Source organism: Pelobates fuscus, chromosome 13 (genome assembly GCF_036172605.1).
Source record: "Pelobates fuscus isolate aPelFus1 chromosome 13, aPelFus1.pri, whole genome shotgun sequence".
Classification (NCBI taxonomy): domain Eukaryota; kingdom Metazoa; phylum Chordata; class Amphibia; order Anura; family Pelobatidae; genus Pelobates; species Pelobates fuscus.
In genome coordinates, this window is record NC_086329.1 from 11780207 (window position 1) to 11793976 (window position 13770).

The 13770-nt window shown below is 42.2% G+C and overlaps 1 long non-coding RNA gene across 2 annotated transcripts in view; it reads right to left on the reverse strand.

The window, feature by feature from the left end:
* The window catches only part of LOC134583495 (uncharacterized), a 222896-nt gene that overhangs the window by 125584 nt on the left and 83542 nt on the right, over positions 1-13770 (reverse strand). The window contains exon 1 of one of the 2 annotated variants that reach the window (XR_010086319.1): positions 4073-4143. The exons of the other annotated variant lie outside the window; for it this stretch is intronic. This is a non-coding gene — a long non-coding RNA (uncharacterized LOC134583495). Of the gene's footprint in view, positions 1-4072; positions 4144-13770 lie in introns of those variants that run through there. 2 annotated transcript variants of the gene reach the window in all.

Consider the following 13770-nt stretch of genomic DNA (forward strand, 5'->3'; position numbering starts at 1 on the left):
CCACCTCTAAAGGAGACTCTGAAGCTGGGGGGGCCTGGGCGGGGTGCTTAACCCCTAAGGAATCTGGTCTGGACTCCAAATATAGTATAAACAGAGAAAGGATAGGGGGCACTCCCGAGACCTGAATTTTGCATGAAAGGTGCTGCCGCTGTGACCAAAATTTCATGAATGAGAAAGTAGTGCAGCGCACTCAGACTACAAAAATACAAAAAACAAAGAAGGCTACTAAAATGCCTAACTAAGTATAAACCACCGATAATGGGGTACTTTGAAAGTAGTGGTGGGCTTAAAGGGACACTCCAGGCACCCAGACCACTTCAGCTCATTGGAGTGGTCTGGGTGCCAACTCCCACTACCCTTAACCCTGCAAGTGTAATTATTGCAGTTTTTTTAAAACTGCAATAATTACCTTGCAGGGTTAAGTCCTCCCCTAGTGGCTGTCTATTAGACAGCCACTAGAGGCGACTTCCTGCTTCATAGCACAGGTTTTCTGTGCTAGAGCGTCGCTGGACGTCCTCACGCTGTGTGAGGACCTCCAGCGTCGCTCTATTCCCCATAGGGAAGCATTGAAATTCATTTTCAATGCTTTCCTATGGGGTGCGCTAATGCGCATGCGCGGCATTGCCGCGCATGCGCATTAGGTCTCCTCGGCCGGCGGGCGAGATCAGTCTCGCCCACCGGCCGACGTAACCAGAAGGAGGAGCGGCGGGGGAGGAGGAAGCAGCGACGTGGGACCTGTCGCTGCCCCTGGTAAGTGACTGAAGGGGTTTTCACCCCTTCAGCAACTGGGGATTGGGGGGTGGGAGGGAGAGGGACCCTCCAGTGCCAGGAAAACAGATTGTTTTCCTGGCACTGGAGTTTCCCTTTAACAACATATGGCCATATGGTGGAACCAAATCCCCATCTTTATACTTAGTTAGGCATTTTAGTAGCCTTCTTTGTTTTTTGTATTTTTGTAGTCTGAGTGCGCTGCACTACTTTCTCATTCATGAAATTTTGGTCACAGCGGCAGCACCTTTCATGCAAAATTCAGGTCTCGGGAGTGCCCCCTATCCTTTCTCTGTTAATGATCCGCGTCAGTGACACACCTTTTTACCCCGCCCATTGACTTCCTGCTTCACTGGACACTGCGGTTAGGGGGTATGGATTTACTTGAAAGATGAAATCATACATTAAATTAGAGAGAGATTAGCATAAGGTATGTGTTTTCTTATAGCTGCATCCTGTGAGTTAACCTCCAGCACCATCTCCATCAGATACATGAGGAGTGGGAGGGATGACTGTTTTATTGTTTTTGGTCGATAATATTCTGTAATTAGGCCCATCATAATTGTCAGCCCAGGCCCAATGGGCTCTTAATTTAGCCCTGCCCCTAACAGCAGTGTCTGGTGAAGCAGGATTTTGGTGTGTGGGGTAAAAGGGTGGGCAACTCATGCGAATCACGTAACCAAAACCGCCCAAAATAATGCCAACAAAAATCTGCCCGAGGAATTAGAAGATCAGCTTGGCATGAATGCATGTCAGGCTGTCTGCCAATCATGTAGGATGACCAACCAAGGACATACTATGCAGACAACACCCTGAGCTTGGCATTAATGCATCTAATGATGCGCTCGCTCCACGCTTTCTAAGGACTGTCCCCTAGCACTCACTTGTCCACTTCTCTCCTTACCTTCTTACTAACAGGCAAAAGTTCCTGTTATACAGTCTGGGACAGAGAAAAGGTGTATGTATTGAGTGTAGAAGAAAGGGAACATGCCACAGAGTTAGAGAGCCTGAAGCAGCAAAATCATTTGCATAGTGCGTAAAGTCAGCTTTACTGTAACTAATTTCATTGTCAGCCAGTCCACATCAGTTTTGTTTCCCTACATCCACATGTGAAGAGTAGTAAAAAAAAAAAAAAATGGGCCTATTCCATGGGCATGGGCCTGGAGCTGCAGCTCCATCAGCCCCTATGTTAATCCGGCCCTGAAATGCTGTAGCAGGGCTCATCTTTCTGTACTCCTGCACCTCCCACCTCTGTCAGTTCAGACATTGGCTTGCCATAAGATATAGAGCTCAGTTTAAAATTCTGGCCCTTGCTTACAAATGTCTTCATAACACTGCTCCTGTCTACCAATTTTCACTAATATACCAGAATGTCCCATCCAAGCCCATACGCTCTGCCAAACACCTGTGTCTATCATCTGTTCATACTCACACCGCTGATGTTCACCTTCAAGACTTCTCTAGGGCTGCACCATCCCTGTAGAACTTTCCCTGTTCCGTTAGACGCTCACCCAGTCTTAATAAAAATAAAATCCTAAACAATATCATTGATAATCCACTTTTTTAAGACATATCAATTAAACTGTTTACAGCTTTAACATCTCTACACTTCTCTAAACACCTTCTGGACTTCAATAATAAACCCAATTATAAATAAAAAAAAAAAAAAAAAACACAGCTCATATCCAACGCCACTGAACACTATACACACACACACACACACTGCATCCACTATATACACACACACACAATGCATTCACTACACACATTGAATCCCCTACACAGACACTGCATTCACTACACTGCATATGGATGTGCATATGGTTTTTGTGAGGGGGAGACAACATTTCATCCTTGAACCAAAGCAGCACAATGCCCTGGGCAGAATTGACTTAAGCGAGCCTAGTACTCTAGTTCCAGGCTCTCGATGACATCCCAATGACGCTGGCTGAGGTGGAGCTACACCCGTGGCAGCAGAAAGGGTAAGCTTTTCTAAGCAATATGATGCACATACAGACTTCAGGCACCATGACCACTTCATATCAATCTAGTAGTTATAGGGCATCAAGTAACAATAAGAAAAACAATGACTGCTCCAAAAAAGATATGGAGATTTACGTACGAAAAGGTTAATCGTTATGTTTTGCAAAACGTGAAATTCTCAACTTTCAAATAGAAAGCAAGTCCATTTTTCTGTGTTTTTACTTCTTCGTGATCTATAAAAATAAATGTGGTTTAACTTCTTAATAACCTTTACCAAAAGCAGGAAACCAGCCCGGCAGACATTATTTTAAAGTATTTTCTTTGGCTTCCCTAGCCGAACACAAACGATTGGGTGGAGTGCGTACCCTTCAAAGGGTAAAATACCTAGAGGACTGGGTTATATATGAGCAAAAATCCATTTTGTTTAAAGCAAAAATAGGCCAAGTTTATTTCTTAATGCAATATTAAAAGTGAAAATGTATCTTTTAGCAAACAGGGTTCTCTATTCCGAACTTGTCGAGCTCTGTGCTGATTGCCACAAAATTATTATTATTATTTTTTTTTTTTTTTTAAACATTTGCTTATTTGGTAGAAAGGAAAAAAAGCCATTAGATTGCTGCTGTGCTCAGTCAGTCAATGATTTCAGTACAGCGACATCCTGTACTTTACACGGAATTAAAATTAGAATTGTACTCTACTTAAAATGTAGATCTCCAAAGCGAACATGGGGTTAGATCTGAACCTAACGTTGTACTGAATTGACTAGAGAATGGCATATTTTAGAGCAAATTCCCCTTGGTAATAAAATTGTTGACATGACCTTCTTTTCTGTATTCTCTAAGCTTTCCTAATAACTAAATTATTCTGATCAAGTCTCCATCATTTTTGCTTTAGTGAATAATCAGGTCCGCAAAACCAAAATGAAAATAAATAAATATATTTGCAAACTGTTTACTACATACCTTAAGGATCTAATCAATGCTTGTTATGTTTTGAAATGGTAGATACCCTGATGTCCTCGAATGAAAACGTGCAAGATGCTTTGCATTCTAAAGACTTCGGATTTTACTTTTTAGTTACCCCAATTTTATATGAATAATCTGCCTTAAAGAATGTTTTCCCATTTTCTGTTTCACCATTAAGCTAATACATACAGTAATGGACTTGAGGTTGGGTTTTAAAATACCTGTAGGTATATCCCAAAATCTTTCATAAATATAATTTCTTTAGTATGTTTGGAGCAGTTTGAAATAAATGTGCACTCCAGAAGATAGTGAGCCAATCCACGTTTTTTCTTTGCCATTTTTCCACATTACATTACCTCACGATAGGTCTGTGCTGGCCAACAAGTGTGTCGGTCTGGAACCACAAGTGTGTCGGTCTGGAACCACACAGAATTCCAGACTACGTATGTTAATGCCCTCCTCAATCGTTACAGTTACAAATCTTCTTTGAGGCTGCTGGACTAGTAATTAAGATCTCCACCTACTTTAGCTAATGAGAAATACAAATGTGTAGCTACATTGTACTCAAAGACAAATTCATAATGGTTTCACATACAGAGGTTCTGTTACAGTTTCTAACCGAGAGGTCTAAAACGGAGTTCAATCATTCTACATTCTCATGAATACATCAAAATAAATTGTACATGGCACCACCTCTTTATTTTGAAGTAAAACAGACTGACCCTCTAATTAGACAACAGAAAAGTATCCTGATTAATGTAGAATGAGACATGAATGTTTTGGGCCCACATTGAGGAAAAACGTGGAACCGGAAAATTTAAAAGTATGCGGTCAAGATTCAACATGTTTATGTACGTAAGTGTACACGCAGATATATTATATACCATTTTAGCTGTAAGAAGATTTATATAAAATCGACCATAAAAGAGTTCCCCTTTTGAATATCAAGCAGACAAAATGTATTTATAATTAAAATCTGACGTTCACGAATGTGAGAATCATCGGGAATTCAAACTCAATTGCAAATTTAGGGTGAAAGTAGCCAAATGGAACAAAAATCCCCCCATTCAGATATGTTTCCAGTTTTGCTAATTTGGCCTTACATTTGAAATTCACTAGCCAACTATTCTCATTTCAGTAAATAGCCCAGTCAACTGGACCAAAATATAAGCAATCTTGCATAGCAACCACATACCGTATTATCCTATAACTGCCTAGACAATCCAATATACAGTGAATGGTAAGATAAGGCAGCAGGGGGGGCGGGGCCGGACCGCCGAGCTGGACGGTCGCAGGTCTGTGCAGCTCCTGCAACCAACTAAAATATATTCTCTAACAACCATGTCTTACCACCCGAAAATTGACCAACAGCACAGACACCCAGAGCTGAGAGAGACTGCGGGACCCGGGGAGAGGCTGGCTCATCGAGCTTCAGTCCCCTGGGGGAGAAAAACACGCTGACCTAAATGGGGCCTTCTCCTGCGGTGAGTGGGGCGGACGGCCGCTGCCCCACTATCCTGCACCACGGAACCCAGCTGAGTGTGCGGACCGGCGCAGGCCCGGCCCCGTTCCCCCCCCTTTGGACCGGTGGGGGTGATCCCGGTCCTCACCCTGAGGCCCTACACATGACACTGCAATCGAGGCCAGAGAGCCCAGCCGCCGCACCTAAAATGGCGGGCGCCACGTGCGCAGCCGGCAAAAGGAAGACCAGCTCTCAGCTCACACTCATAGCCACCAAGGCGGATTGTGCCTCCCACTCAAGCTGCACGGAGAGTCGGCGAAACCAGCGCGGCTCAAGTATGCGGGAGACAACAGCCGCACTGGGCACATGTCACATAATCGCCTGAAGAGACCGACACCTCTGCTGGAAGACCGATCCGGCATTCACCTACAACCCAGCCTGCACTAAGACGGACCGGTAAGCGGCAGCACTCTGAAGAACCCACCCATCTCCCGCTCAGGGCAGACACCAGCCTACGGATGACCAAGAGAGGCAAGCCCACTAAAATACAGCGGCAACACTGGGAAGCAAGCGGCGGAGGGGAGAGACAGTGCCCCGGCGACGAAACCCTGCACACTATGACTCTCAAAGCACCGCAAAGATGCTGACTCACAAGACCAGACGTCCTGCAGATGTGAAGTATGTTCGGACACAGCACGGCGGCGGGGCTCCAGCCCCTACCAGAGGCAGACACCGGACTATACCGCAAGTAAACCACGAGGGGTCTGTTGATCCGCCACTGGCCTGGACAGTACCTAACAGGACAGTACCAAAGCTTTGGTCCCTATGCTGCCTCCATACTCCGCTACACTACACAAACCAGCTTCATGACACATAACTACTGACTTCTATATAGCTGGTGAGGGGTTAAACGGGGGTGAAAAATCAGCGCATGTTTAAAGCTTTTCTCTATAGGCTACATCTATCCTGTTAAACATATAGACATGAACACATAACCAGACAAGGGCTGCATGTATACTTCATTAAGCATTAACGTGTTCATAGCTCATATAGTACCAGCGAATAATATGCTCTCTTTTATTACGTTTTGTGTTTTATTTGTTTGTTTTTTTTAGCATATTTTTTTCTCTTTTCTTATCTCTACAGTGTGTCTCAGAGAAACGCCAGTTCACACACCGATTTATCTTCTGTCACACGTAGTATTATCTTGTATATCTATAAAAATGTGCATTTGTTCAGTTATGTCACTTAACCAAAAATTGTGCAAGTACCAATGAATATCCCATTGTAACTAATGCCTGAATAGCACGAGGATTGCCTTTGGGGTACCCCGTGCCAGTCTGTAACGACATATGCACAGCAAAAATAAAGAATTCAAAAAAAGATAAGGCAGCAGATTCATGACGTATCTTCATGGTTATTGAACAAGTTGTACTAAATGCAATCAGCATGATCATGTGACCTCAAATGATGGACACTCGAGTATTGTTTGTAAAGTTATTGACGTTGAAATTGCTACATTATGACTGAACAATTATGGTCATTTTTCAGTGTATATTTTAAAAAGACTTGGAACAGCGATCATTTCATATCACCAACTCCATTATTTTGTGGTTACATTTGTATTACTAGAATTTTGTATATAATTATATCCCAAAAGAAAATAAAAAATAAAAAAAAAACCTGTATACAAGCTGTACCTGAAGTAAATCCAAATGCGTCTATTCAGATTGTCCAAAACGTGATAAAAATTTTTGGTTATCGAATTTCAGTCAAAATGCTGGACAATGAAAAAAATAAGTAAGATTTACTTACACAACCCTCTTCCATCTGCAATTCTTCAGCGCCTGGTGCTGCAGCTGACAGTAGCCGACATCAGCGCTGTACTCTCACGCATGCCCAAGATTGCAGCTTTGAGGTCTATGGAGAATCCCGTGAGACTGCAGGATCCTCCATATAAAGTGTTTTTTCCTACATCTGTCACTGGTGACAGCAGAGGGTAATGTAATGACAAGGCTTGACGGTAATAGTTCCACCAAGTGTCAAGCTTTGTCAGGCGAACGAAAAATACTGAAACAACGTAGTCTCTACTTGGTCTCAGTATTTCTTTTGACTGGGTTGGAATTTTAATTTAATATTTCATAGAGATTCCATTTTTTACTCATTTTGGATACGGGTTGCCAGAGCCGCTTTAAAGCATCTTTGAGAACAGTGCTTATAGTTCACAGCTCTGTTAAAAAAAAAAGAGCTAGCTTGTCTAATGACCGGTCTGTTTCTCTTTCTCGGTAATTGCTGCAATTGGCCTGGAACTCTTGTTGCTCACAGCCACTGTTTAAACTCCTACTGCAAGATTCCAAAAAGTCAAATAAATCTCCAAAGGAAAAAAAATAAACATATTCAATGCCCCAAAGTCAGCCACCTAAACACTGCCTCAATATGGCACTTTCTGAATGAAGTATAAGCAGTCTCTGTTCTCGATATAGAAATACATTGTATGCTTTCTAACTGGCCACAGTTAGATTTGGTATCCAGATATTATTTACACTCTAATACTCATCAATGCATTAAGCTTCATAGTATCAGTTTATAGATCAATATGAATAGGTATGATGTTATGGTTGATCTTTAGTGAAGACGACCAGATTTTGAAGAATGGAGCATATTTCGTCCCTGGTGGTTTCAATTATTTGGAAATACTAGTAAGGTGTAGGAATGGCACTCCATTAAAGGACCACTAAGGTCACCCAGGACACTTCATGTGAAGTTTATTTTAGAAACTCCAATGTTTACATTGCAGGGTTGAGTCCACCTCTAGTGGCGGTCATAGTGTCAGCCACTAGAGGCGCTACTGCGGCTCTGACTGATTAAAAATGACACGTGATGCGGAAGTCAACATTGGAAAGCATTGTTCAATGGCTTCTTATTCGGAAGCTTCGATGAGTTATCGGTGCTCACCTGGCATGCACATCAAGTCCACAAGGAGGACCTAACTAAGGACACTAAAGTGTTAGAAAATACAAATGTGCATTCCTAACGCTTTAGTGTTTGTTTAAATTCAATTAGCCTGTTTACATACTTTACAAGGGAAAACTATAGTCTTGCACATACCAGAGAGCAGAACACAGGGTCTGTGGCAGATACTGCAGAAACTTCTATATGCGATTCTTCAATGACATGCTATATGGACCTACTGTATATTGTGTGATTTAACGTTTGACTGATGGCCAATGGAAAATGATACATTGTGATCAAATCACATCCTTACTAGATCTTGTCTAATTGCATTGGAATTTCACTGAAATGTATAACAGTCATGATGATCTAAAAAAACATCTTTATGAAAAACACACAACTGACAGTCGCTTTAACAAATCCAATAGGTGTGGGTGTAAACAAAAAAAAAATAATTACAATTTAAAATTGAAGCATGTTATGTAAATAAAATTAATTGCTGCAACTCCGGTCTCGTCATTTGTGGGTATTTTATGAAACATCACAGTTTCACCTTGAAAAATCTGAACCTGCGGAGGGGAAAATATGTAAATAATTTTCCAGTATTCGAGCAGAGCTTTTTCGAGTGCTTACTTTGGAATCTGGGTCTGTTATTTCTTTTAGGTTTCATGCTGTGGTCACCGTGTGATTCAGAAGAGTCAGACAAAGTTATGCATTTCAAACTATTCCCCCAAGGATGCCCTCCACACCCTCGTCGGCATGCTGAAGGTACATTCAATGCAGAGAGAACGTTTCTTTCCATTTACTTCGAATGTGAAACTATTTGGTTACAAAGTTAAACTTAAACCCATCCATGTGTTTTTGATTAGAAGTAGTTCTCCATAAATAAAATATCCGCTTTGATATCTCATTCTCATGCCTGCTCTCTGTTTGAAGGAAACATGACGCATTATAGATTTAGTAACAAATGGTTAAATGGGATAATTGGCAAAAAAAAAAGGGTCTAAAATGTGCATGACTTCATCTTAGTAAATAGGCACTTTTGTCTCGAATAGGACATCTTACAATGTGGAAACGGTACGTCCTGTCGCATAAAAAGTAATTTTCTGCATCAAAATATAAACAAATAAAAAACAAACATGTAATCCACAACGTCAGAGTGCCGAAGGTTGTCCTACCTCTGCACTGACTTATTGCTCCTATTATGAAAACCTTTTCCACTAAGGAGTGAAATCCACTTTGTTCTTTGTATAGTCCTATTAATGAACAGTTATTATTATCACCATTTATATAGTCCATTTATATAGCGCCAACAGATTCCGTAGCGCTTTACAATATTATGAGAGGGGGGGATTTAACTATAAATAGGACAATTACAAGAAAACACAGAAGCGATAGGTTCAATGAGCTTACAGTCTTTAGGAGGTGGGGTATAAGACTCATTAGGACAGTTCATCAGAATGTAATTTGTATTGTTCTTTTATTAACCTCCTGTTAGCACAAGATGTATTTTTACTGTAGTACACAAACTCGTTTTCTTGAACGACCATCGTCAATCCTCTTATTATGTTTGTAGCACACTGCTTTTGCAGTTCCACGATTCAATGTACCAATTTCGAATATACTTAAATCATTTATGGTTTTCCCTTCTGTTGTTGGCTTTCGATTTTTATCATGTTGTTTAAGCCATCTATTTGCCCATTGTACATTTACTGCCACTTTTGTATAAATAAAAATAATGTACAAATTTGAAAAAAAGCATTAAAAACAAAATTACAAATAAAACAGATGTTGGACGCGCAACACCTGGTAAACAATTCAGGAAAAGAACATATATAGCAAACATATGGTAAATAAAAAATGAGCTGCAATAAGTTTATTTGTATTTAATACAATTTGAGCCAGGGTCGGCAATCTTCTGCACGCCAGATTCTGTGGACTACATTTCCCACAATGCTCTGACGGCCTTAACCCCTTAAGGACTGGACTGTTTTTGCGATGTTGTACATTTGCGACCAGGCCTCTTTTTACACTGGACATACCCCATTTGCAATACTTTGGGTTGTCTTCTTTTGCAAATGGCATGCCATCATGGGGGTAATTCTCATTTCTGGGCTACCATACGCTCTCAAAGGCAACGTAACCAACCTGGCCTTTTTCAATGTAAAAATATTTGACCCATATATTTGACACTGTAACTTTCAAAAACGCTACAAAACCTGTACATGGGGGGTACGGTTATACTCGGGAGACTTTGCTGAACATAAATATTAGTGTTTCAAAACAGCAAAACGTATCACAACAATTATATCATCAGTAAAAGTGCAAAAAAAGTCACTTTCACTGATAATATCATCGTTGTGAAATGTTTTACTGTTTTGAATCACTAATATTTGTGTTCAGCAAAGTCTCCTGAGTAAAACAGTACCCCCCATGTACAGGTTTTAGGGTGTCAGAGAAAGTTACAGGGTAAAATATAGTGCTAGCAAATTAAATTCTCTGGACTTTCGGCCTGGGTTGGCAGGTAGGTCCCTTTAAATTGCAATCAATAAAATATCTTAATTATGTAAAAATATTACATAAATACGCAAGTAGAATTTAATTTAATAAAGAATTTATTAATATTAACCTTTATTTTTATTTATTTTTTACACTAGCAGGGAGACTGCCTGTTAGCACAGACAGCCCCCCTGCAGGCAGACACATGGACACCTATTGTGACCCAGGGGTCCTTATCCGCCGCAGGGAGACTGTCTGGGGTGCAGGCAGTCTCCCCACAACGGGAGAGACGGCGATCGGGTAGGTACATTAGCCCTGAACCGTCCTCGGTCCTGAAGGGGTTAATGTTGGCAAAGTGTCGAGAGATGTAGTCCACAACATCTGGAGTGTGGAAGGTTGCCTACTCTGGTCTAGAGATGGCCTGTCCTCTAGAATTCCTGAAGATTCTACTCAAAACTTGATGTGTTCCAGGGAAAATGGGAAAAATGTATTTATTTAAATGTTTATAAAATATTCTAAATCCTACCATGATCTAAGATTTATTTTTTCCCCCCAAAGGGCTTTTTACAGTTTCAATTTGTTGTTATGGACAGATCAGGGCCAGATTAAGAGCCCAGTTGGCCTGGTGCTGACAATTATGACGGGCCTAATTACAAAATCTTATTGACCAACAACACTAAAACAGTCCTACCTCTTAAGCGTCATGTATCTGATGAAGATGGTGCTGGAGGGAAACTCATAGGATGCAGCTATGAGAAAACACATACCCTATGCTAATCTCACACTTTCATCTTTCAAGTAAACCCGTCCAATACCATACCCCCTAACAGCAGTGTCCAGTAAAGCAGGAAGTCTATGGAAAAGGGTGGGCCACTGACACAAATCACATAACCAGAACTGCCGAAAGGGGTGAACATACACAAAAAGGGGACATGTTTGTGTCCCCATGTCTCCCAGTCCCTTAGTGTCTGTGTCCCTATGTCTCCTAGTGTCCCCATGTCACTAGGACACTAGGGGACATTGAGAGACATTGGGACACTGGGAGACATGGGGACACTGAGATACTAGGGAACACTGGGAGACCTAGGGACACTGGGACTCTTGGGGACACAGAGACATAGGGACACTGGGTGACTTTGAGGCATGAGGGGACACTAGGAGACATGGGGCACTGAGACACCGTGATACATAGGAGACACTGTGATATATAGGGGACACTGGAGATTCGATAAAGACCTGGGTACAGGTCAAAACATTGCAGTTTCCAATAAACCTGCTTAAATCTATCACAGTGAGTGCCTGATATTTTTTTTATTTTATACTAGGGGGCACTGAGACACTTGGGGGCACTGTGAGACATGGGGACACTGAGATACTAGGGGATTCTGAGAGACTAGGGGGCACTGAGACACTATGGACACTGGGAGACACCCGGGACACTGGGAGAAATGGGGCACTGAGACACTCTGATACATAGGGGACACTGGAGACTTGATGAAGAAGACCTGGGTACAGGTCGAAACATTACGGTGTCCAATAAACCTGCTTAAATCTATCACAGTGAGTGCCTCAGATTTTTTCTTTTATACTAGGGGACACTGAGACACTAGGAGACATGGGGACACTGGGAGACATTGGGACAGTGAGACACTGAGAGACTAGGGACAGTGGCACACTACGGACACTGAGAGACATGGAAATACTGGGGGACACAGGGAGACATGGAGACACTGAGATACTAGGAACATTGGCTCAGTGTCCCCTAGTGTTTGTATCCCCATGTCTCCCAGTGTCCCGGTGTCACTAGAACACTAGGGGACACTTAGAGACACTGAGATACATGGGGACACTTAGAGACTAGGACACTCTGGGATACTAGGGACACAGACACTAGGGACACAGAGACACCAGGCACACTGGGAGACATGGGGACACTGAGAGACACCAGGGACACTGGGAGTCACGGGGACACTGAGACACTAGGGACACTGGCTGGGAGACATGGGAACACAGAGACTGTCCCCATGTCTCGCAGGCTCGAAACTGCTGTCAGGACTCTCTGTGCAGAGCTGCTCCCCTGCGGATCAATGAGTAGAGAGAGGCAGGGAGGGAGATGCTGTAACGTCTTATCCCTGCCTCTCTCCACACAAACAGCGACCCCTACTGGCCGGCGCTGGTATTGCAGAATAATCTCTGTTTATACTGAGACAGACATTTGTATTGCCGGCACCGGCTAGGCAGCCTCAAATACCTGGGAAATACTTCTGAGAAATACCTGGCAACCATAAGAAATACATGAGAAATACCTGGCAACCATAAGAGTAGTGATTGGGTAACTAAAATTATAGATCAGGGTGGTGCAGTAGACATTGCTTACCTCGATTTCAGTAAGGCTTTTGACACTGTTGCACATAGAAGGCTTATCAACAAACTAGAATCTTTGAGTTTGGATTCCAATATTGTTGAATGGGTAAGGCAGTGGCTGAGTGACAGGCAACAGAGGGTTGTAGTCAATGGAGTATATTCGAAGCTTGGGCTTGTCACCAGTGGGGTACCTCAGGGATCTGTACTTGGACCCATTCTCTTTAATATTTTTATTAGTGATATTGCAGAAGGTCTTGATGGTAAGGTGTGTCTTTTTGCGGATGATACGAAGATATGTAACAGGGTTGATGTTCCAGGAGGGATAAGCCAAATGGAAAATGATTTAGGTAAACTAGAAAAATGGTCAGAGTTGTGGCAACTGACATTTAATGTGGATAAGTGCAAGATAATGCATCTTGGACGTAAAAACCCAAGGGCAGAGTACAGAATATTTGATAGAGTCCTAACCTCAACATCTGAGGAAAGGGATTTAGGGGTGATTATTTCTGATGACTTAAAGGTAGGCAGACAATGTAATAGAGCAGCAGGAAATGCTAGCAGAATGCTTGGTTGTATAGGGAAAGGTATTAGCAGTAGAAAGAGGGAAGTGCTCATGCCATTGTACAGAACACTGGTGAGACCTCACTTGGAGTACTGTACACAGTACTGGAGACCCTATCTTCAGAAGGATATTGATACCTTAGAGAGAGTTCAAAGAAGGGCTACTAAACTGGTTCATGGATTGCAGGATACAACTTACCAGGAAAGGTTAAAGGA